A 26,138-nucleotide genomic window follows, 5' to 3' on the forward strand; every position below is an offset into this window, starting at 1 on the left:
ATTTTTATGTCCGATTTTATAAAGTAGTTTTTAAGTGTGATGAGACTTGGGATACACAAGACAAATGAGACCACTGAGCTAAATGTCATTACTGCATGGATACAGATAGAAAGCACAGGAAGGCTGAGGGAGGGGCTGAGGAAGTGTTTACCCTCTCCAAGACTAGCCCAGGCATCAAGGAGGAACTGGAACCAATTTGCTGTACTGCTTAAAAGAAATTAAGTTATTCGAGTCTTGCTTGTCTTACACTTCTCTCATGTTTCTTGAAGTCTGGAGGTGATGAGGAGGCAATACAAGATTAGGGAGGGTGAGGGTTTGGGGGAGTGAGACGTCAAGGGGCCCTTAAGTGAGGAGGGGAGTGGGTTTTGGAAGTGTGTATCAGCAAAGCCCTTCTTTGATAGGCTTCATTGTACAGTCCTTGTTAGTTCCAGCAGACCTCTTAGGTGGTAGGCAGGAGTTTTATCATGACTGGCAGACCCTTGGTCCTGCTCCCCCAGGTTTATAGCTTTGGCACAAGGCAGGAATCTTTTGTCTCTCTGGGTCCTCAACCCTCCTTCTAAATGGAAAAGTAACCAATTTAAGATGGATTTCATTATCAGTGAAGATGGTTACATGTCACTGTAAGACCCCTAGTCTCCATTCTTCCTGGGTTGGCCCACACATACACAAGCGATGGTCTCATAAACACCACCCTATACCGGAAACCTACTGACTGCTATACTTACCTACATGCCACCAGTTTCCATCCAGGACACACCACACGATCCACTGTCTACAGCCAAGCTCTAAGATACAACCGCATTTGCTCCCATCCCTCAGACAGAGATAAACACCTACAAGATCTCTATCAAGCATTCTTAAAACTACAATACCCACCTGCTGAAGTGAAAAAACAGATTGACAGAGCCAGAAGAGTACCCAGAAGCCACATACTACAGGACAGGCCCAACAAAGAAAATAACAGAATGCCACTAGCCATCACCTACAGTTCCCAACTAAAACCTCTCCAGCGCATCATCAAAGATCTACAACCTATCCTTAAAGATGATCCCTCACTCTCACAGATCTTGGGAGACAGGCCAGTCCTCGCTTATAGACAGCCTCCCAACCTGAAGCAAATACTCACCAGCAACCGCACACCATACAACATAAACACTAACCCAGGAACCTATCCTTGCAACAAAGCCCGATGCCAGCTCTGTCCACATATTTATTCAAGTGACACCATCCTAGGACTTAATCACATCAGTCACGCCATCAGGGGCTCGTTCACCTGCACATCTACCAACGTGATATATGCCATGTGCCAGCAATGCCCCTCTGCCATATACATTGGCCAAACCAGACAATCTCTATGCAAAAGAATAAAAGGACACAAATCTGACATCAGGAGTCATAACATTCAAAAACCAGTGGGAGAACACTTCAACCTCTCTAACCACTCAGTGACAGACTTGAAGATGGCAATTTTGTAACAAAAAAAATTCAAAAACAGACTCCAAAGAGAGACTGCTAAACTCGAATTAATATGCAAATTAGACACAATTAACTTAGGTTTGAACAGAGACTGGGAATGGTTGGGTCATTACACTAATTGAATCTATTTTCCAGGTTAAGTTCTCCTCACATCTTCTATGGGTCATCTCGATTATCACTTGAAAGGTTTTTTTCTCTCCTGCTGATGACAGCTCATCTCAATTGATCGGCCTCTTACAGTTGGCATGGCTACTTCCACCTTTTCATGTTTTCTGTATGTATAAATATCTTCTGTGTGTTACATTCTATGCATCCGAAGAAGTGGGCTGGAGCCCACGAAAGCTTATGCTCAAATAAATTTGTTAGTCTCTATGGTGCCACAAGTACTCCTGTTCTTTTTGCACATACACAGGAAGGCTTCCAGGTAAATAAAACCATTTACAACCAATTGCCCTAGTCAATGGAAGCCATCAAGATCCTAAACCACCATTAATGGGCCCACACTTTGCATAATTACAATAGGACCTCAGAGTTATACTTCATATCTCTAGCTTCAGATACAAAAATGATACATGCATACAAATAGGAGGAATATATTCAGTAGGTTATAACCTTTGTTATGATACCTTACAAAAGACCTTTTGTATAAAGCATATTCCAGTTACATCATATTCACACTCATATGCATATTTACATAAAGCATATGGAATGCAAGGCCACACTCTCTGGGTATGTCTACACAGCAATGAAAAACCCATGACTGGCCCGTTCCAGCCGACTTGGGATTGTGGGTCTCCGACTGCAGGATTGTTTCATTGCTGTGTAGACTTCCAACCTCAGGCTGGAGCTCAAGCTCTGGAACACTCCCACCTCACAGGGTGTTAGAGGAAGTCTACACAGCAATGAAACAGGCCCACAGGCCAGTAATAGGTTTTTCTTTGCTGTGTAGACATATCCTCAGAACAGGACTCCACTTTAGCAACTTATCTACCACAGGGAGAGTGGGGGGAGGCAGAGACAGAAAAAAAAAAAAAGATAGAAGAGCCAGCAATGCTAAAATTAACATTGGACAATATGTATGCACTCCATAACAGCAAATTTCTACCAGAGAATTTCATTCTAAAGATTAATTAAATAAAAGATTAGAAACTCTCAAGACAGTTGCAAGCAATTAAAATATTCACTGTTAGTTACTAGCATAAGCACGGCTTTTTTCCCAACCTATAATTACATACAGTCTTTTTTTATAATTAGAGGTACAAGACATATGTAGCTTATTAAAACCATGCAACTTCTCTCAGGCTTTTCACAAAATTCATGGATTTTGAAAATTACAAAGAAGGTATAAATAATGCACTTCAGTGTGTTGGAAACCCAAGCACAATCTTCATATTATAGGAAGACTTACAGATATGAAAGTGCTCCATAAGACAGACTGAAAATTGTACTTGCAAGAGATTACACTGAAAAAGAAACTGTCTCCCCATTAAAACCTGCATCTTTGCTACCATTTAGACAGGCAATAGACATTTACAGTGCTGATAGTTACATTATTACTTCACAAAAGATGCTGTTATTCTACTGCTACAATAGATTAAATCAAGAACTTTCACCAGATCCAGTGCGATATTCTTCGAGACGTAGTGCTCATGTCTATTCCATTGTAGGCATGTGCGTTTGCCACATGCACTGGTGCCGGAACTTTTTACCTCAGTGGTATCCATAGGGGACTGGCTCTGGCGCCCTCTGGAATGGCATGCATGTGCCACAGTATAAGAGATGCTGCCAGCTGCCCCCCACCCTAGGTTCCTTCTTGCCGGAAAGTCCAACAGGGGGGAAGGAGGGCGGGTCATGGAATGGACGTGATCAACACATCTCAAAGAACACCAGTTATGAAAAAGGTAGCTGTCTTTTCTTCTTTGAGAGCTTCCTCATATCTATTCCATTATAGGTGACTAACAAGCAGTGCCATCGGAGGTGGGTACGAGTTCATGCACATGTCGACTGCAACACAGCTCTGCCAAATCCAGCATCATCTCTGGCTTGCTGGGTGATGATGTCATGCATCGTGAACGTGCGTATCGAAAACCACACCTGATGAAGTGGGTTCTAGCCCAAGAAAGCTTATGCCCAAATAAATTTGTTATTCTCTAAGATGCCACAAGGACTCCTCGTTGTTTTTGCTGATACAGACTAACAAGGCAACCACTCTGAAACCTGAAAGCCACATCACGTTCCTGCAGATGCCCTGGATAGGAACATGTGCCAGGAAGGCCGCCGAGGACATTTGAGCCATGAGCATGCTCCCCTTTGGCTGCTGACATAGAACATTGAGGCCGTATTGTTCGTCATATACCTGTACTACTCGACTGGAGAAGTGTGTAAGAAAGACCCCACATACCAGGCGGATGGCCTTGAACTCTCTGACGTTTTTATGCAGTGCAAGTTCCTCTGGAGACCATGTCCCAAGTCCACAGCATACCAAGCTGTGCTCCCCAACCGAGGTCTGAGGCATCATATATCAGGAAGAGCTGTACCAGGGGAAAGAATTGTGCCCAAGTCTGGAAGGTGTCCAGTCTGAGGAAAAAATTTACTGAAGCATCTATGAGGGTGAGATTATCTGTATTCAGTTTGATTAGACATAGATTTGTGTGTTTTATTTTATTTTGCTTGGTGACTTACTTTGTTCTGTCTGTTACTACTTGGAACCACTTAAATCCTACTTTCTGTGTCTAATAAAATCACTTTTTACTTATTAATTAACTCAGAGTATGTATTAATACCTGGGGGAGCAAACAACTGTGCATCTCTCTCTATCAGTGTTATAGAGGGCGAACAATTTATGAGTTTCCCCTGCACAAGCTTTATACAGGGTAAAACGGATTTATTGGGGTTTAGAACCCATTGGGGATTGGGCATCTGAGTGCTAAAGAAAGCACACTTCTGTGAGCTGTTTTCAGGTAAACTTGCAGCTCTGGGGCAGATAATTCAGACGAGAGTGTCTGGCTCAGCAAGACAAAGTGCTGGAGTCCTGAGCTGGCAGGAAAAACAGGAGCAGAGGAAGTCTTGGCACACAGGGGGTTTCTGTGCTCCAACCCGTCCAAGGTGTTCACAAGGCACTGTTGTAGCTGGCATTGCAAGACATTTACTTGTTAGATGCGCTAAAGATTCATATGTCCCTTCATGCTTCAACCACCATTCCAAAGGACATGCATCCATGTTAATGAGGGATTCTGCTCAATAGCAATCCAAAGCAATGCAGACTGACACATGTTTACTTTCATCATCTGAGTCAGATGCCATCAGCAGAAGATTGATTTTCTTTTTTTGGTGGTTTGGGTTCTGTAGTTTGCACATCGGAATGTTGCTCTTTTAAGACTTCTGAAAGCATGTTCCATACCTCATCCATCTCAGGGTATGTCTACACTACGGGATTATTCCGATTTTACATAAACCGGTTTTGTAAAACAGATTGTATAAAGTCGAGTGCACGCAGCCACACTAAGCACATTAATTCAGCGGTGTACATCCTGTACCAAGGCAAGCATCGATTTCTGGAACATTGCACTGTGGGTAGCTATCCCGTAGCTATCCCATAGTTACCGCAGTCTCCCCTGCCCATTGGAATTCTGGGTTGAGATCCCAATGTATGATGGTGCAAAAACAGTGTTGCGGGTGATTCTGGGTAAATGTCGTCACTCATTCCTTCCTCCATGAAAGCAATGGCAGATAATCATTTCGTGCCCTGTTTGCCTGGATTGCCCTGGCAGACACCATAGCATGGCAACCATGGAGCCCATTTTGCCTTTTGTCACTGTCACCGTATGTGTACTGGATGCCGCTGACAGAGGCGGTAATGCAGTGCTACACAGCAGCATTCATTTGCCATTGCAAGGTAACAGAGATGGTTACCAGTCATTCTGTACCGTCTGCTGTGCCACTGTAAATTGGCAATGAGATGACGGTAATCAGTCATTCTGTATCATCTGCTGCTGTCATGGGTGCTCCTGGCTGGCCTTAGCTGAGGTCGGCCAGGGGCGCAAAAACAAAAATGGGAATGACTCCCCGTATCAATCCCTCCTTTATGGTTTATCTAAAAATAGAGTCAGTCCTTCCTAGAATATGGGGCAAGGGTACAAGAGAACCAGTATATCAGAGAACCAGAGAGCACAGCCGCTCTCTGTCAGATCCCGCAGAAATGATGAGCTGCATGCCATTCACAGGGGGGTTGCCCCTGCAACAACCCCACCTGTTGATTCCCTTCTCCTCCAACCTTTCTGGGCTACCGTGGCAGTGTCCCCCATTTGTGTGATGAAGTAATAAAGAATGCAGGAATAAGAAACACTGACTTTTTAGTGAGATAAAATGAGGGGGAGGCAGCCTCCAGCTGCTATGATAGTCCAGAAAGGACATTAAAGGGTGGATGCCGCTATGATAGTCCAGGCAGTACAGAATCTTTTCTTTAGACATGAAAGGGGGGTGCTGATGGAACTCAGCCCCCAGTTGCTATGATGAGGACGGTTACCAGCCATTCTGTACCATCTACCAGGAATGACCATAAGTCATTCCTATTTTTACTCAGGCGCTCCCAGCCGACCTCACCTGAGGCCAGCCAGGAGCACTCACGGGCTGACGATGATGATGGATAGCAGTTATATTGTACTGTCTGCCACCAAGGAGGGGAGGGGAAAGGATGCTGCTATTCATTGCCGCAGCACCATGTCTACCAGCAGCATGCAGTAGACATAGGGTGACATTGAAAAAAGTCAAGAAATGATTTTTTTCCCTTTTCTTTCACGGGGGGAGAAAGGGGGTAAACTGACGACATATACCCTGAAACACCCCGGACAATGTGTTTGACCCTACAGGCATTGGGAGCTCAGCCAAGAATGCAAATGCTTTTCGGAGACTGCAGGGACTGTGGGATAGCTGGAGTCCTCAGTACCCTCTCCCTCCCTCCATGAGCGTCCATTTGATTCATTGGCTTTCTGTTATGCTTGTCACACACCACTGTGCTGTGGCCTCTGTCTATCATAGCCTGGAGATTTTTTCAAATGTTTTCTCATTTCGTCTTCTGTAATGGAGCTGTGATAGAACAGATTTGTCTCCCCATACAGCGATCAGATCCAGTATCTCCCGTACGGCCCATGCTGGAGCTCTTTTTGGATTTGGGACTGCATCGCCACCCGTGCTGATCAGAGCTCCACGCTGGGCAAACAGGAAATGAAATTCAAAAGTTTGCAGGGCTTTTCCTGTTTACCTGGCCAGTACATTCGAGTTCAGATTGCTGTCCAGAGCAGTCACAATGGTGCACTGTGGGATACCGCCCGGAGGCCAATACTGTCGATTTGCGGCCACACTGACCTAATCCGATATAGTAATACCGATTTCAGTGCTACTCCTCTTGTCGGGGAGAAGTACAGAAACTGGTTTAAAGAGCCCTTTATATCGATATAAAGGGCCTTGTTGTGTGGACGGGGTGCAGCGTTAAATCGGTTTAACGCTGCTAAAATTGGTTTAAACGTGTAGTGTAGACCAGGCCTCAGATGGAAAGCACTTCAAGAGTCTTAAACCTTGGGTCGAGGGCTGTAGCTATTTTTAGCAATCTCACATTGGTACCTTCTTTGTGTTTTGTAAAATCTGCAGTGAAAGTGTTCTTAAAACAAACAACACGCATTGAGTCATCATCCAAGACTGTAATAACATGAAATATATAGCAGAATGCAGGTAAAAGAGCAGAAGACATACAATTATCCCTCAAGAAGGTCAGTCACAAATTTAATTAACGCTTTTTTTTTTAAACGAGTCTCATCAGCATGGAAGCATGTCCTCTGTAATTGTGGCCAGAGCATGAAGGGCCATATGAATGTGTAGCATATCTGGCATGTAAATACCTTGCAGCTCCTGCTAAAAAAGTGCCATGTAAATGCCTGTTCTCACCTTCGAGTGTCATAGTAAATAAGAACCAGTCAGCAGTATTTCCCGTAAATGTAAACAAACTTGTTTGTGTTAACAATTGGCTGAACAAGAAGTAGGATTTCTAGGCTCTAAAGCTTTATATTGTTTTGTTTTTGAGTGCAGTTACGTAACAAAAAAAACCTACATTTGTAAGTTACACTTTCACCACAAAAAGACTGCACTACAGTACTTGTATAAGATGAATTGAAAAATACTATTTCTCGTTTATCACTTTTTCAGTGCAAATATTCATAATAAAAATAATATAAAGTGAGCACTGAACACTTTGTATTCTGTGCTGTAATTGAAATCAATGTATTTGAAAATGTAGAAAAATATCAAAAATATTTAGTAAATTTCAATTGGCATTCTATTGTTTAACAGTACAATTAAAACTGAGATTAATTGCGATTAATACTTTAAATCACAGTTACTTTTAATTTAATTGTGTGAGTTAACTGCAATTAATCAGTAACCCTAATATTAAGACAAATCTGAAAATATACTAAATACAAATTCTTGCCTTCAGGCACAAACCATCTTCTCTTGCTCCTACATCTAAATAGAAATATACTATAAAATCGAAGGTTAATACTGTAGAGTTAATTTCTGCTTTAACTTACAAGTTTATAACACATCCACAAACATTCTATTTAGGCTTCACAAACTCAATTAAGAAAAACATGTCACCCAACAGGACTGCATTCATCCCTTCATTAATTTCACTTTCTAAGATTTTTATCTTCAGTAGAAAATCACTAGCAATTCTGCCTTATTACAAAATTATAGAGTGCTACATAAAACTCAAATACAGAAAGGTTCATTTTGACCTCTGAAGATAGAGAGTGAGACAGTAGAGAGCTAGGGGCCACAGAAATAAATGGCCAATCATCACAGACTATATGGCTTACCAACTCAGCATATAGTGCCTTCATCTCAAGTGGGACTACCTTAACAGCAACTCTGCTGATCTCAGCTGTTTAGGCAGGTTACAAGAAATGGGATGGTTTTTGATATAACTAAGTTTTGGCCCATTAAGGCCTTGAAAAATCAGCACAACATTTTTTGAAACAGATCTACAAGTGGATAGAAAGACAGTGTACAATATACCAACATAAGGTACACTCAGCAGCATGCGTTACCTGACCAGTGGACTAGTACACCTCTATCCTGATATAACACTGTCCTCGGGAGCCAAAAAATCTTACTGTGTTATAGGTGAAACCGTGTTATATTGAACTTGCTTTGATCTGCTGGAGTGCGCAGCCCCACCCCCGCACCGCTGCGTTACCACGTTATATCCGAATTCATGTTATACTGCGTTGCGTTATATCAGGGTAGAGGTGTAGATGTTAAATTAGCTGGTTTGTGTGTCATTTTAACAAAGAGTTACAGGTACAACATATTCTAATAGCCCAGCAGGATGAAGGACAAAAGACACAGAACACTATGTCTGAGTGTACATCAAGCAAGAAAGGGCACTATTCTAAATAGTAACTTTCTGATCATTGCTGCTATTCTGGTATCTAGGGACAGTAATGCGTCCAGACAATTTAGAAACTGCATATTAACTTAAAAATCAGAGAGCAGTGGCTTTCAAAGGAAGATGAAGTCAGAGCTTCTGACAGTTCCTCAAAGTACTTCTTTTATCCTATCATGATTTCTGTCTTATACAGACTGAACTTGAACCAGCTGCTTTTTATCGAGGTACTTAATTTATTTAGGCATTCAGACAGTTAAATTATGGTAACATCTGCATTACAGTCGAAAGTTAACATACTGTTGCCACTGCAACCTTAGGCATCTCAAAATTTCACTACATGTTCAACATTTGTGGGAAAAAGGATAAATATATAGGGAAGGATATGTATGTGGTAGCATGCATGTATGCAGTAGCATAAAATCCCTCCTTGGCAGCAGTACTGGATTGCCTTACCTGTAAGGGCTTACCCAGTTCAGATAACCTAGTTCGCACCTGACCAGAAGGACCAATGAGGAAAGAAGATACTTTCAAATCTAGGGAGGGAAGGATTTGTTTGTTGTTCTCTCTCCGGATGGAGGGAGAAGCCAAGCAGTCCAATATCTCCTGAAAATATATCTGGAATAGAATAATCCATCTAAAACCACAGAAATTGTAAGTAGGACAAGGAAATGCATTAGGTTATCTTTTGTTTGGCTTGTGAATTTTCCTGCAACTGTGCAGCTGAGCCCATAGGGGAATCCTCTGTGTTTTAAATCTTTTTATTACCCTGTAAAGTTACCTTCCATCCTGATTTTGCAGGTGTGATTCTTCTTTTTTTTTTTTTATAAAGTTCTTTTAAGAATCTGATTGATTTCAGTGTCCTGAAGACAAAGGATCTGGTCTGTGCTCGCACTGCTAAGCCAACTGGTTGGTATATTATTCTCAAGACTCTCCAGGAAAGGGGGTTAAGGGGTTTGGAGGGATAGGGTTTCCAAGTGACCCCTCTCTGAATTTTTGTATAAATCATTTGGTGGTGGCAGCAACACCGTCCAAGGACAAGGAAAGGAATTTGTGCCTTGGGGAAGTTTTAACCTAAGCTGGTAGAATATAAGCTTACGGGGTCTTTCATGCAGGTCCTCACATCTGCACCAAGTTCAGGGGGAGGGGGAACCCTGACAGCACTACAGGTGTAAATGAGGAAGGGCGAGGTGCACTGAGATTTTCTTAGTAAAAAGATCTTTGGCCTCCCACTATGCCATTAGCAGAGGCTGAATCTTCAGTTCATGACTTCTTAGTAGTTGCCTTGGTGCCAAGTTTGTCACAGACAAAGAAACAATAAATGGCATCAAAACAAGATGAAATGCCTTCTACATCTATGGCTTTGTTGAGGGAACTCATTTCCACGGAAAGATGAAGTCACTAAACTAATCATGTCATTCCCATACTCTTGAGGTTCATGGAATTCATGCACATCTAGAGCCTAAGTATGATGGTGATGGGTACAAGAGTAACAAAGATTTATTTATTTTTCTATTTTCTTATAACTTTGCTGTACTGTGTGTTTGATTTTATGGTATATTTCTAATTATGATGACATGGAAGTAAGAACAGATGGTTAGTGGTTGAAGGAAAAGATTGTGTTGAACTGTAACTTCCTTATTTTCTGACTCTTTGCAGTTAGTGCTCTATTCAGTCTTCCTTGGTGCCAAAGAATAGGAAATAAAATATCCAGTATTCCAGAAACTCTCATTTGGAGAAAACACTCACACATGAGCACAAGTCAATGGCTCAGATTCTCCACAGCTTACTTTATTAAAAACAATTGTTTATAAAATGACAATCAAAATAAATCTTCAAACTTAAAGGCTCAACAACAGATTCTCTTACATACTAAGAATTATTCAAACACTTGCCCTATCTATTAATGTCATCCATAAATCTATCAAAAGCAAATTAATGTCTTATACCATGCCCTAAAACTGACCAACTTCTGTGTCTGGTGGACCACAGGAGGCAACATCCCCCAAGATCATGAGCCATATACTGAAAATCCCTTCTCTCAGGCCCAGGAAATCTAATTCAAGAACATACGGGTAAGTGACCCAACAAGTACCCAGATACTATGGTGATGGTTGCCTGTAACAGTTGTCATGTCCCATCATGCCTGAGTTTGTGCCACATAAGATGCCACACAACTGTTTCAACTAGTCTCTCCCCTTATGGGGTCTAGTATATTGGTATGGTTAAACAAAAACAATTCCCCCTTCACCCTTGGATCTGGGCTTCCCAGGTCTTTTCTAGCCTTTTGCCTGGAATTTATAATCACCCTTTTATCAGAGATTCTCACTAGGATCTTGCTTCTGGGCTCATACTGCAGGCTACTTAGGCACAGGGAGCTCTGCCAGTCTCCAACTCTGGATCCTTGGCCGCTACACTGCTCCCCAGGCAACTATCCTTCTGTCAATTTCTGTGGAGAACCTCATTCCAGGTCTTTCCCAGTCCTGAGTTTCTCCTAGACTGAACCAATAATCCTGCTTTAAATCCCAAATAACTGACATTTTCCTCAGTCACATGCCCTTTTCCTTCATTTGCTTCATCTGGAGACTATCCATGCAAAACTCAGCCTTACGGGGTTATGCCCTTCTCAAAGTTGTGTTGAGACAGCATTTGAGCTTGCAGGAGCAGTACCTTGTTACGTGCCAATACAAAAACCTAAAATGTTAATGTCCAAAATGGATGATTTGGGCAACAGTTGATCTCACACATAGCTAGGTCCCATACCAATTACGACCTTATAAACTCATCAACACCCTGAATTGCTCTCTGAAGCATTTACGTAATCAGTATAGACCACAGGTGTCAATCACATGGCAGCTCACCTATGTGAGAGAAACCCTTGCATTCTGCACTAATTGAAGATGGGTGCTTTCCAAGGGAAACCCCAAGTAGAGTGCAGTTATCTAACAATGAGGTTACATTTTCCTGGTTCAGTGTGGAAAGTTCAAAAGGTGAATTATATGAGGGGTTCTCAACCTTTTTCTTACTGAGCCCTCACACCGCCCCACCCCCACCTGCTATAAAAACTCTATAGCCAACTGGTTTTCTGCATATAAAAGCTACGGCTGGCATTAAAGGGATAGGAAGCAGGACAATTGCCCAGGGCCCCATGCCACAGGAGGCACCACAAAGCTAAGTTGCTGAGGCTTCAGCCCTGGGCGGTAGGTTTCAGGGTCCTGCAATATTCCTTGCAGTCCAGCGTGGCAGAACTTTCGCTACGGCCCTGGGCAGAAAGCCACTCTAATGCCAACCATGCTTGGCAGACACCGTGAAACCTGCCTACGGCTCCTTGGGGGTCCCAGACTCTGGGCTGAGAACCACTGAATTATATAACTTAATGCCTGTGTGAATGGGACAGTAAATGAATATATCACATGGAACAATGATTGTAGATATGCATCTAATAGGATGCCACACTGACTGATAGTACTGGTCTTCTGTAATATCTCTATTAATGATCTGAAAGAGGAAGTAAGCAGCAGTATCATATGCAAATACAACAAGAAGGAGGTGCTGAGAACATCATTGAGGACAGAGAAATACAAAGTGACATTGGAAATATAGTCATGAAATATAAGAAGAATCAATCTGGAAAATTACAAACAACATCTGAGGATTAATCCCAAATATAGACATTCAGTGGGAGGGAGAGACTTGGGAACAACTGCAGTCTGTCCAGCATAGGTGGAGCTGGTAACAATGTTTGCAATTAAGGGTGCCTTCCACCTTGCATTATAAATTCATAGAAGAATCATAGAAGATTAGGATTGGAAGAGACCTCAGGAGGTCAGCTAGTCCACCCCTCTGCTCAAAGGATCCATCCCGATGTGCAAAAAGAATAGCAAATATCGCAGGCGACTAGCTTGGCTTAACAGTGAACTCTTCGGTGAGCTTCAACACAAAAAGGAAGCTTACACGAAGTGGAAACTTGGACTGATGGAGGAGGAGTATAAAAATATTGCTCGCACACAGGGGTGTAATCCTGCAAAAATGGTTCAGGCATTTCTGAGAACCGGATTAGGGAAGAATAGACAGCTTTACCAATATTATTTCTCCCCTCGCCCACAAAATATTTCTTTGCAAGGATTTGATGCCTCAATGTTTTGGAGCAGGAAATCCACCCATATTTCGCCATATTATAAGACACTGAAAAATGCTATCTGTACATCCTCAGTAGAGCCTGTGAGAGTCGCTGCTCAAAATCACTGAAAATTTCATTTACAACAAGGAAGTTCTCAGCCCCATGGAGCTTTGGCATGGTTCAGGACAATAACAAGCATAGCAGCAGCAGAATAGCTTTTCATCTAGTAAAAGAAGCACTGGGTTGAGAATCAAAAAAACATTAGCTCTAGTCTCAGCTCTTTCACTAACTGGTATTAATTCTGTGCACTATTATTGAAAAAAAGCCTCATTCCCGCACCTTAAGAGACAGATAAGCACCGTTACCACCATTTTACAGATGTGATAAAAGACTTTGAACAAGGTCACTTCTTGGAGAGCTAAGGACAGAACACAAGTTTCTAACAAGATGCACTCCAATCTTGTCTAGTCAGCCACACTGCCTTTCAGAGTGAATGTGTCAAATCTATGTGCTGTCTGCAACCACTAGACCACACTTGACTTCCAGTATTAAAACCCGGAAATCCTAATTCTTAACTGTCTTCTGCTGTCAAGCAAAAAGTTGTATAAATCACTGGCAACATGTACTGTAACATCCTTGAGGTAGCTAGTCCATGTAAAAAACAACAACTTACTATTGCTTCCAGCTACTTCTTTATCTCAAGTGTAGGGTTCTCTGCTGTGGATACAAAAGCCCTGGTTTCAACTCCTGCTGAATCTCATTCAGTTTGCTTTTTAAAATCTTATTTCTGTGAGACGGTTCCATGAATCCTTTAAGATTACTGCCACAGAAATAAAGTTTTTCTTCCTTGTTCACTTTGCTCTTTGGATACACTTTGTGTATAGTCAATTTCAGTATTTCTCCTGTATAGTTATTTTCCATTTATGCAGATAGCAAGAGAGAAGAAACTATTTTGGGAGTGGGAGCGTGGGGGAAGAGAATAGGTAAAAAGATTGTACAACCACAATAACTGGCACGGGGACTCGTGTATGCATAAGTGCCTAAAACTCCCTTTTTGAAACTGAATAAATTTAAAGTTGATGGCATACTTTTAGAGCTGGAATGACAGATTTAGCATGAAACATTAAAAATAAATATGGATAGTTTGGCTAATGTGGGACCAAAAAAGGGAAATATGGTAACTTTATACATATATATATTTGAAGTGTGTAAACACTAAGGAACACGGGCATCTTAGGTAGTACATTTATGTACCTAGGAATTATGAAATTTCAAAGCAGAAAATTTAGGAAGAAAAGAATATTTTAAGTCACAAAGACCAGATGATATTCACCCAAGAGTTCTGAAGGAACTCAAATGTGAAATTGCAGAACTACTAATTGTGGTACCTAACCAATTATTTAAATCAGCTTCTGTACCAGCTGACTGGAGGATAGCTAATGTGATGCCAATTTTTTTAAAAGGCTCCTGAGGTGATCCCGGCAATTACAGGCTGGTAAGCCTACCTTCAATTATTTGAAATTATAGTAAAGAACAGAATTATCAAATACACAGATGAACACGATTTCTTGGGGTGAAGAGTCAACATGTTTTTTGTAAAGGGAAATTATGCCTCACCAATCTACTAGAATTCTTTGAGGGGGTCAACAAGCATGTGGACAAGGGGGAATCCAGGGGATATAGTGTATTTAGATTTTCAGAAAGCCTTTGACAAGGTCCCTCACCAAAGGCTCTTAAAGCAAAGTAAGTTGTCATGGGATCAGTGGGAAAAGTCCTCTCATGGATCAGTAACTGGTTAAAAGATAGGAAACAAAAGGTAGGAATAAATGGTCAGTTTTTAGAATGGAGAGAGGTAAACAGTGGTGCCCCCCAGGGGTCTGTACTGGGACCAGTACTGTTCAACATAAATCATCTGGAAAAGGGGGTAAACAGTGAGGTGGCAAAATTTGCAGATGATACAAAATTACTCACGATAGTTAAGTCCCAGACTCCAAAGACTTACAAAAGGATCTCACAAACTGGGTGACTGGGCAACAATTTGGAAGATGCAATTCAATGTTGATAAATGCAAAGTAATGCACGCCGGAAAACATAATCCCAACTATACATATAAAATGATGGAGTCTAAATTAGCTATTACCACTCAAGAAAGATCTTGGAGTCATTGTGGATAGCTCTCTGAAAACATCCACCCAATATGCAGCAGCAGTCAAAAAAGTGAATAGAATGTCGGGAATCATTAGGAAAGGGATAAGAAAACAGAAAATATATTGTGCCATATAAATCCATGGTATGCCCACATCTTGAACACTCCATACAGAACTGGTCACCCTATCTCTAAAAAGACATATTGTCATTGGAAAAGGTACAGAAAAGAGCAACAAAAGTGATTGGGGTATGGAACAGCTTCTATACAGGAGAGATTAATACAACTGGAACTTTTCAGCTTGGAAAAGAGATGACTAACGGGGATATGATAGAGGTCTATAAAATCATGACTGGTGTGGAGGAAGTAAATAAGGAAGTGTTATTTATTTATTTTCTAATACCACAAGAACTAGGGGTCACCACATTAAATTAATAGGCAGCAGGTTTAAAACAAACAAAAGAAAGTATTTCTTCACACAACGCACAGTCAACCTGTGGAATGCTTTGCCAGAGGATGTTGTGAAGGCCAAGACTATAACAGGCTTCAAAAAAGAGATAGATAAATTCATGGAGGATAGGTCCATCAATGGCTATTAGACTGGATGGGCTGGGATGCACAACCATGCTCTGAAACGTTCCTAGTCTCTATTTGCCAAAAGCTGTGAATGGGCAACACAGGAAGGATCAATTAATGATTACATGTTCTATTCACTCCCTCTGAAGCACCTGGCATTGGCTACTGTTGGAAGAAAGGCACTGAGCTAGATAGACCACTGGTCTGACCCAGTATGGCCATTCTTATGTTCTCATTAACAAACAGAATAGTAAATTAACAAGAGTATCACCAAGCTGACCATGAGATCTTTTAAGACTGTGGAAAAATCTTCCAAAGAAAGTACAATACTAAAAGATCTACAACTTGAGGTATTTAAAATGAAAAAAAAAACCAAAAAAACACAGACTAAAATACTTTTAGAAAAATCCTGCATTGGAAGGAGGCTGGAATAGATCTTTTCTGTCTTTCCAGTCTAGGACAGATTCTAATGAAAAGAATCCAAGTGTTTAAAATGGCATCTCTTTTCTTTAGCCATAATAAACTTTGTTTCATCTGAAAATCTTGGTATTTGGTCATGCACTATAATTCAATCAATATGTTGTCAGATAGCCTTTCTTGAAAATGGTAAGGAGTGGCTGAAATGAGAGTGGAAAACAAGAAATTCACTCTGGGGAGTGCACTATGATTTTCCTCTCCCAAACCTCAGATGTGGTCTGATAACTCCCAAATGGCAGCTCCACTTCACTGTACTTTCCCCAAGCAGTGAAAATATTTCTGAGAGAACATTCTTGATTACATAGCACACACGCTCATCATTAAAGGTTGTTAGTTTACTTTATTGATGAATGGGTACACACCTTGTCATCTTTAAAGCCATATACCACACAGCCCATTTGTAGCCAAGTACACTTGTATTTCCCATTAAACACTGCTCTTAAAATTGATCACCAGGTTACTGCAGCACAATACAAAGAGTTTCCTTGGACAAGAGTCCAAGTGTTCCACCTCTCTAGTTCTTCCAGTAGAATGCAGAATATGAGGATCTAATTCAGGTTTCAGCAGAAGAAAGTTTTATACAACTTTTCTTACCTGCTTTAGGCCAGGTCTTCATTATAAACTTATATCTATAACTATATCGCTATGGAGTCTGAAAAATCCACACCACTGAATGCAGTTATTCTGACCTAAGCCCTGGTATAGAGCATGCTACATCTATGGTAGGGCTTCTCCCATCGACACAACTACTGCTTCTTGCAGAGGTAGATTAACTACCCCAACAGGAGAAGCTCTCCTGTCGGCATAGGAGCATCTTCACTGAAGTGCTAGTGGCACAGCTGAGCCGCCGCAGCGTTTTAAGTGTAGACCTGCCCTTAGCAGCAATTTGAAGGGCTTAACAGTTTTTTGCAAAAACCTTAAGAGGACACCGTGAAAAGTCATTACAGAAGATTTTATTGTACTATACTATAGATCCCTAAACAAGCCTCTTTTTTTCTTAACCTAAATCTGCATGACTCATTCTCCTGACCACGACAGAATTACAGAAATGTAGGGCTGGCAGGGAACTTCAGAGGTCATCTAATCCAGCCTCCTGCACTGAGGCAGGACCAAGTCTACCTAGATCATTTGTGACAGATGTTTATCTAACCTGTTCTTAAAAGCCTTTAATGACGAGGATTTCACAACCTCCCTTGGAAATCTATTCCAGTGCTTAACTATCCTTATAGTTAGAAAGTTTTCCCCCTAATACCTTACCTAGATCTCCCTTGCTGCAGATTAATCCAATTCATGGAGAACAATTTATAACATCACCTTTATAACAGCCCTTAACATATGCCAATATATGATATGCCAACAGAATCTGTCAGAATTTTAAGTGTTATCTTTGCAATTCATGTAAAATTAAAAACTTATGCTAAACTCAAAAAAATGCTCAATAATTCCATTAATTAGGCTCTAAGTGTCACATAATACATAAATGGCTGCCTTTTTTTTCCCTCTAAAAGAAGAAGGGAGGAAGACTAGGCTCTGAATTCTTACCGGCACTGTATGGTTAGCTGAAGATGTCCTCTCAATATGTCATCACAGAATGATACATGCTGGGATTTCAACTAAGTGTCAAAACTTTTTTTTAAAACTATTACTGTGCTACTTCTTTAGTCTGGACAAGGTGGAGGTCACCAGAGAGGGAGAAAACATAGCCCCCATTCCCAAAGGAGTATTCCATCCACAGCTGGCTTAGAGAGAAAAGAACCAGCTATACTACTGCTAGACCAGTGGTTGCCAAACTTTTTTTATTAAGTCAACCCACCCACTCTATTTTGTCTTTTTTTTTTATGACCCACTATTACATATATGTTCTCTCTGCCTCAGCCCTGCAACCCTAATACAGGCACAATGCAGAGGGAAGGCCTGAGAGGAAGGGGTTGGAAAATCACCCCACCATGGCAGCTCCTGTTCTGTGGGACTGGCTTCCCACTCCAGGTGTTATGGGAGACTCCCCCTCCGACAGCTGAGCCAAATTTGAGTGGCATTGCGACCTGGAGCATGGGGTTGCAGCATCAACTGAGGTGGCCAGGACAAATTTAAGTGTTGCTTTGCCCCTGGTCGCATCACCAGAGCAGGGAGCCAGGTTTAATACTGTAGAATGGGAGTGGCTGCTGCCAGGTGGGCTTGCTTTCCAGTCCTCCCTCTGCCCCAGACCTCCACCCACAGTGAGCTAGTGCATGTTTGCCCAGGCCAGGGCCCAGTGATTGGTTAATCCAATCTGGATCTTGCATTCCATCTAGCATCTCCTTGCGACCCACTGATGGGTCAAGACCCACCATTTGGGAAACACTGCGCTAGACCCCTGGTCATCCTCTTCTTTGGTTTTGTCTTCTCCCAGCTGTTCACCACAATAATCTTAAAGACCTCTTCTTTTCACCTTCAGTTTCCCTCCACCACTGCAGACAATTGCATTGTACTATTTCTGTACATACCACTTTCACAACATTGCAAATAGAAGCAGAGTGAAAAAACTCATGAGTACTGCATGGAGACTTTCATCAGTTTTGACAGCATAAGAGTGAAAGTGGTACATGAAGAAAGCACAGTCATGAGCATATGGTGAAAGATTCTCTTGTTCAACAATTTTTATAACTGGTACAGGTGGAAATGAGATGGCACAGAAGCATGATGTGAAGGCATGGTATACATGTGATCTTGCATCAAATTTAGACAGGGTGGGATGGGACGGCGAGAGAATAAAGATACAGTGCACCACAGAAGCCAATTGCTAGAAATATTCTGAGTCACAGACAAAATAAACCAAAATAACAGCTTATTTTTCTTATCAGTATTAAACAGTACTCTAATAGTGGCCCTTATAACCAAAGAAAAAGGGTGCTTCTGATGATTACTTATTTTTAATCAGGTTTTAACTCAAACTAAACAAAACATTCACTTAATATATTTACCCATACCAGCTATCAAAAGTAATTTAAGCTCTCCATTAGACTTGGTCTACCACACCCATTGGTTTAAAATACCGTCCTACTTTACTTCTCACCTGCTCTGTTCATATCACAGGACTTCAAGCAAACAGGTTTCTAGAAGAAAGTGCCATCATACAAAACATCACCTGCCTAATGGGATGGTGGCATGAACAGCTTCAAAAGTACAAGCTTAACTTTGACTTTTGTTTTGAAAGTCCTCCAGTTCAGTATATTTAGCTTACTGTACTGACTTACTTTTTGAAAAAACACTTATATGCAAATTTATTTTTTAATTAATTAAGCATATGAATGATACACAGACCAGTGTTCCCTCTAATTTTTCCCACTCACGTGAGGAATGAATTTTGTTTATGTCCACCAATAGGGAGGTGATGTGTCACACATCACCTCCCTATTGGCGCATATAATATTGATGTGGTGGGGGTGGGGAGGAGGGGTTCGGAATGTGGGAGGGGGCTCAAGGCTGGGGCAGAGGGTTGGGGTGCAGACTCTGGGGTGGGGCCAGGGATGAGGGGCTCCAGGCTGTGGCAGAGGGTTGCGGTGCAGAGGTGTAAGGGCTCCGGCTGGGGGTGCAGGCTCTGGGATGGAGCAGAGAATTGGGATGGGGGGGTAAGGGCTCTGGGGTATGGAGTGCAGGAGGGGGCTCCAGGCCTACGACTGGGAGAGAGGACTTCCCCCAGCTCTCTCTCCACAGCACCATCTGGGCAGTGGGGGAGAGGCGCCTCTCCCCATCAGGGCAGCTCTAAAGCTGGAGTTGCAAGATAGGCACCCCTTCCCTTCCCCAGCCTCAAGAGGTCTGGGCCAGGGGTGAGCTGCACCAGCCGTGCCTGGGCCCAATCCGGCCGCAGCTAGGTAAGGGCTGCTCTGGCTGTGCCACCCCGGCCAGTCCTGGCGCCCTGGCTGCAGCAAAGTTGGGGCGCCCCAGCTGTGGTAGATGAGGGCTAGGGGGCGGGGGGGCTCTCCTCCCCTGACGGGTTGCCTGAGTGCCTACGCAACACTAAACAGGCAGCTGCACAGGGAACTTAGAAACAGACCCTCGGAATTACAGAATTATTCAGTAAAACTGTGTTCATACTCTAAGTAGATATTGGTTCTCTGATAATTTAATTAACATATTTCCAAGACAACCCACCAACACTGACAGAATCTAACAACAGGCTGTCCAAACCTTGATTAGGACTTTTGGGCACAGCTGTAATTTAAGCCAGTGGTTGTCAACCTTTCCAAACTACTGTACTCCTTTCAGGAATCTGATTTGTCTTGCATACCCTCAGGTTTCACCTCACTTAAAAACGACTTGCAAAATCAGACATAAGAATACAAAAGAATCACAGCACACTATTACTGAAAAATTGCTTACTTTCTCATTTTTACCATATACAGTAAAAGCTGTTTTATCTGGCACTTCATCAACCAGAAAGCTCTATAAACCGGCATTTCTGATATTCATTGGAAGTCTGGTTGGTGTGAGGCTGACAGGTGGTTGGGGCGTGGGACGGGGTGCAGCGCGTGGACTCTAGGAGGGAGTTTGGGTGCAGGAGGGGACCCGGGGTAGGGGTATGGGAGAGGATGTGAGGTGCCAGATCCAGGGGGAGCTCACCTCAGGCGGCTCCATGCAAGCGGCGACCTACCCCAGCTGCTCCTAGGCAGAGGCACGGCAGGCAGCTCCGCATGCTACCTCACCCACAGGCGCCACCCCCCCAGCTGCACAGCCAGCACTCGAGGCAGAGGCAGCGTAAGCAAACCTCATGCCGTACCTCTGCCTAGGAGCAACCGGGACAGGTTGCCACTTGCGGGGAGTTCTCCCCGGATCTGGCACCCTGAATCCGCTCTTGTGCCCCAACCCTCTGCTCCCAGCCAGCTCCCACACCCAAACTCCCTCCCAGAGCCCATGCCCTGCACCCCCTCCTACACCCCAACCCTGCACCTTCTTCCACACCCAAACTCCCTCCCTTTTAGTTAACTGGCATTTTTCACTTATCGGCACCCCCCATTCTCCCAACATGCCAGATAAAACAGTTTTTACTGTAATTATAAAATAAATCAACTGGAATATAAATATTGTACTTACGTTTCAGTGTAGAGTATATCGAGCAGTGTAAAGTCATTGTCTACATGAAATCTTAGTTTGTACTGACTTCACTGGTGCTTTTTATTAAGCCAGTTGTCAAACTAGGCAAATAATATCTAGATGAGTTGATGGAACCCCTCTACATTGAGAATGATTGATTTAAGCAACAAAAATAATCAGTGGCTAAAATATAGCTTTTCAAAAAGTAAATAATCAGTGTACTTAATCTTTAACACTCCTCAAGCTTTTGTTTTTAGTCCCAGCACGACAATTCCAGACACACAGGCATGGAAGTCAATGAGACTCTAAGCAGGCACAGTTGTTAACCATGATCATTCACTTGTAGCAAGTGCTCACAATAAATAATGACCCAGTATTTCCAGAATAGCAGCAAAGGGTCCTGTGGCACCTTATAGACTAATAGACGTTTTGGAGCATGAGCTTTCATGGGTGAATACCCACTTCAGCTCATGCTCCAAAATGTCTGTTAGTCTATAAGGTGCCACAGGACTCTTTGCTGCTTTTACAGATCCAGACTAACACGGCTACCCCTCTGATACTATTTCCAGAATGAACATTAAGGTCCTAAATCAGAGGTGGGCAAACTACAGCCCATGGGCCACATCTGGCCCGCAGGACTCTCCTGCGTGGCCCCCTAAGGCTAGCCCTCTCCCGCAACCTCAGCTCACTGTGCTGCCGGCTGAATGCTCTGGGCAGCGGGGCTACAAGCTCTTGCCAGGCAGTGCAGCTGCAGAATCGCAGCCTGACCTGGTGCTCTGAGGTGCGCAGCGGCGTGGCTGGCTCCAGCCGGGCGGTGCGGATGCTTGTCCTGGTGCTCTGGGCAGCACGGCTGTAGCACCACCAGCCACCGGTGCTCCAGGCAGTGCGGTAAGGGGCAGTGAGCAGGGAGGGTTGGAAATAGGGCAGGGGAGTTTGGGGTGGTGGTCAGGGAGCAGGGGTGTGGATAGGGGTCAGGGTGGTCAGAGGGCGAGGAACAGGGGGGTTGAATGGGGCAGGGGAGGCAGTCAGGAAGGAAGGGGATTGGATGGGGCGGCAGGGGGCAGTCAGGGGCAGGGGTGGTCAGGGAGAAGGGGTGGTTGGATGGGGCAGGGACACCGGGGGGTGGGGGGCAGTCAGGAATGAGAGGAGGGTTTGGATGGAGGGCAGGTGGGGCTGGGGGTAGTCAGGGGACAGGGAGGGGTGGATGGGACAGGAGTCCAGGGGGGGCTGTCAGGGAGCGAGAAGTGTGGGGGAGTCGGATAGAGGGCAGGGGCTGGGCCACGCCTGGCTCTTTGGGGAGGCACAGCCTCACCTAACAAGCCCTCCATATAATTTTGGAAACTGGATGTGGCCCTCAGGCCAAAAAGTTTGCCCGCCTCTGCCCTAAATGCTGCAACGTTACTTCTATGTAGGTGGAACCCTCGCCTGCACAGAGGTCATTGCAGAATCAGAACAAAAATACAGTACTTGTGGAGGCGTACACTTGCCATATATTTAACACCACCATGCTTATTAAAGCGACATTTGAACAGTTAATAAATAATGCCTCTATCCCAGCTCATTCACTGAAAACAGCAATTAACACATTACAGTACTTTTAACATGCTAGGGTTTTGTTTTCATTTATTTTTGTTTTACAAATACAGCCTCTAACAATAATAAACTATAAACTTGTTACAGAAGGGCAGTTCATATTAACTTTAGTGTGGCAACATTTTAAGTACACTCAACCCTGAAAGTATTTTTAGCAAGGGTGTTCAATCAATACTGTCTTTACAGTCAGCTTAAATTAGGAATCAGAAGGTTAACACAACTTTAAAGCAATGAATATATTTTGTGGAGCTAGCTAACTGGTAAAAGAAATGAGATTTATTCTGGTATCTAAATTCATTATGAACCTAAATCACAAACAAACCAGAATCTAAGCACACATGGAATGAGACACGAGAAAGCAAAACACCAGCACATTTATGCTTTTGAAGAAGCTTCACGGAGATTTCAATTTCTGCAACAGCTTTAGCAGGCTAAATAGATGACAAAAGAATAGAAACAAATCCTGAAAAAAATACAATGAACCTGGAAAATTAAAGATTGTAAAGAGATAACCTATTTTGTTATGCCTTTTTAAACGTTCAAGTTAAATCTTTAAAATTGATCTTCAAAATCACATCTTCCTATGTAAACAAAGTTGCACTTCTGAGATTATAAACCACAAACATTCCTGAAACTGGGTGCGTATATTTATATGTGTCCGCCCTCTCCAAGGACTGACCTATTGGTTTGATGGTGAAGCCTAACAAATTTGAGATGTATGCTACAAAAAAAAACAAAAACAAACAGAGACTGGAAAAAATAACTTTTGAGGTCAATGAAGCAAGAAATAGTGTCAAAAATAAGGTACTCTCAAAATGTTTAGGCAGCAAACTGGAAAAGCTTTGACACAATGCAAATATCTTACAAGAAAATTGTTTTATAAAATTTAATTTAAATTACATTCATGTATCATTACAACACATTTAAGGTGTAATGAGCTCACAAACCTCCAGCTGCATGTGGGCACATCAGCAACTCCTTGCAGTACAAAGCATTTCTTTACCAATATCAATACAGTAGTCAAAAATACACATGCAACAAACCCTCACTACCATCCATACCAGAGTTTAGTTTAAGCAGAGAAATACCCCAAATGACAAAACACACACATGCAATAAACCCTCACTACCATTCATACTAGAGTTTAATTTAAGCAGGAGATATACCCGAAATGACAAAATGCATGTGTTACTGTGGCTTAGCCATCAATGTCTACCTTAAAAGCATCCACTACCGAATTTTTAAAATGCACTAAAATCATCGGGGATACAAGCATTTTGATATTGCTTTGAGGTGTGCATTTTGTTTTAGGCTCTTTAAATAATCTATTACTCATACTATGGGAACAATGGCACAAAAATTGATCACACATATATTTACATTTGCTTAAGCAACTGGAACATCGGATGTAAACCAGCAGCTAGCTAGTTTTAATAAAAGCCTTGTTTCGGAAAAAAAAGCGGTATTCTTCCTTTTCCAGATGGCAGTTCAATGAGTTCATGAGTTACCCATCACCAGGTACAGTAAACGCCTCCCTTGCATATAAGATGTGCGCGATTATACAAGCTTTCTGGTTGAGGGAGACACTAAAAAAACATACTGCAGGAATGAAAAGACTGCACTCAAACCTATTTTTCCTGTCCGAAGAAACCCACGGACACTCACCCATGCACCTAGGAATCATGACAATCTTACACTTCCACATTAAATCCATTCCAAATGTAAGAATGCCTTGTTTCAGAAATGTGATGAGTTTCCTATACTGCTGGATCCCTGGAAAACATACGCCCCAACCAGCCTCACCCCCTGCCCCTTCTTCAGAAGGGTGTTTTGAACCCATGGTGTGTTTGGTGGCTTTTTTCCAGCCTTCTTCCGAAATCTTTTGGGCAGGTGGGGGCGGGGGGGTTGAACGCGGAACCACCCACCCTGGCGGGGGCTCTCAGGAGAGCTGCTTCCCATTAACAGCCCCGTATATGGGATGTTAACGGGGGCTGCAGAGGGTGGGCTAGGGAAGGAAAACGCCTGGCCCCTTCTACACCCTGCACTAGCGCCGCCGCCGGCGCGGCCACAGCCGCCGTTGCCGGAGCCCTGCGCACCACGCGCCGCAGGACGGGGCTTCTCTCACCTTCACATAACAGCCGCGTCCTTCCGGATAGGGCGAGAGGAGAGACCCGCGGGCTCGGCTCGGCTGGCCGCTGCCTCCCCGCGACCCCCCTCGCGCACACAGGCGCGCTCGTTGCCTTCAGTTCCCCCGCAGCAGCCGCCGCACGGGCAGCAGCAGCAGCCGCCCCGCTCCCAGCCGCTGCGGCGAGGACCACATCGTACTGCGGCGACTGGGCCGAGGAGGGCCGGAGAGAAGGCGGCGGACACCCCCCCCCCTTCGGACACTCCTCTGCCCCCCGCCTACAAGCGCTGGGGGGCGGCACTAGTATAGGGGACCCCACGGGCAGGGGCACAGGACCCCCGTACACTCGGAGGGGGGTGAACCGGAGGAGAGGGCGGAGGCAGCAGGCGTGCAAGCAGGCTCTCTGCCGATGTGAGTGTAGCGCTGCCTGGAGAAGGGGGGAACCGCAGCCTCTTTGCCTCAGGGCCTCCCTCCCTCCTCACACAGGCAGCATAGCAACCAACATGGCGGCTGCGCAGTCACCCAGCGAAGCAGGGGGGAGATCTCGCGAGAACTGAAAGTGAAGCGAGAGGGAGCCCCTGGCCCGCTCGTACGCATCCCGCCCACTCACCGTTGTCTGCTAAGGGATTGGTTGGCAGGGCGAAAGATCCCGACAAACTAGGCTGGAACGGGAACACTCCAAATCTTTGATTGGCTGAGTTAGTGCTCAATCAAGCACAGTCTGACTGTGACGTTGAAAAGAACTGGCTCCCTGAGCTGTCAGTCAGAATAAGACCTCGCCTCTTGCTTCAGAGCTTTGAAGCTTCAATGGAGCAAGTTGAGAGTGATGTCTGTGTCAGGGAGCTGGGTGCCACCTAGTGGCAGGTACATTTACAGCGAACTTCGGTTTTACAACTTGCCCATGCTTTGAGAGGGTACTTTACTTTTTGAGACTAGGGCACTTCCACCTTAATTGAACTGGCCTTGTTACCACTAACGCCCCACTTGATAAGGCAACCCCATATTTTCATGAGCTGTGGCATATATACCCGCTTACTGTATTTTTCACTCCATGCATCTGATGAAGTGGGTTTTAGCCCATGGGAAAGCTTATGCCCAAATAAATTTGTTAGTTTCT

The 26,138-nt window shown here is 43.5% G+C and overlaps 1 protein-coding gene across 6 annotated transcripts in view; it reads right to left on the reverse strand.

Moving 5' to 3' along the window:
- The window catches only part of PTPN4 (protein tyrosine phosphatase non-receptor type 4), a 190,075-nt gene extending 164,583 nt beyond the window's left edge, over positions 1-25,492 (reverse strand). For 3 of the 6 annotated variants that reach the window (XM_030579722.1, XM_030579719.1, XM_030579720.1), the window contains exon 1: positions 25,022-25,098. The gene's annotated coding sequence lies outside the window, so the exon portion shown is untranslated. Of the gene's footprint in view, positions 1-25,021 lie in introns of all 6 variants that reach the window. The other 3 variants (XM_030579718.1, XM_030579717.1, XM_030579716.1) reach the window with 2 other exon arrangements.
- Positions 25,493-26,138: the final 646 nt, after the last annotated feature.

Source organism: Gopherus evgoodei, chromosome 11 (genome assembly GCF_007399415.2).
Source record: "Gopherus evgoodei ecotype Sinaloan lineage chromosome 11, rGopEvg1_v1.p, whole genome shotgun sequence".
NCBI classification, from domain to species: domain Eukaryota; kingdom Metazoa; phylum Chordata; order Testudines; family Testudinidae; genus Gopherus; species Gopherus evgoodei.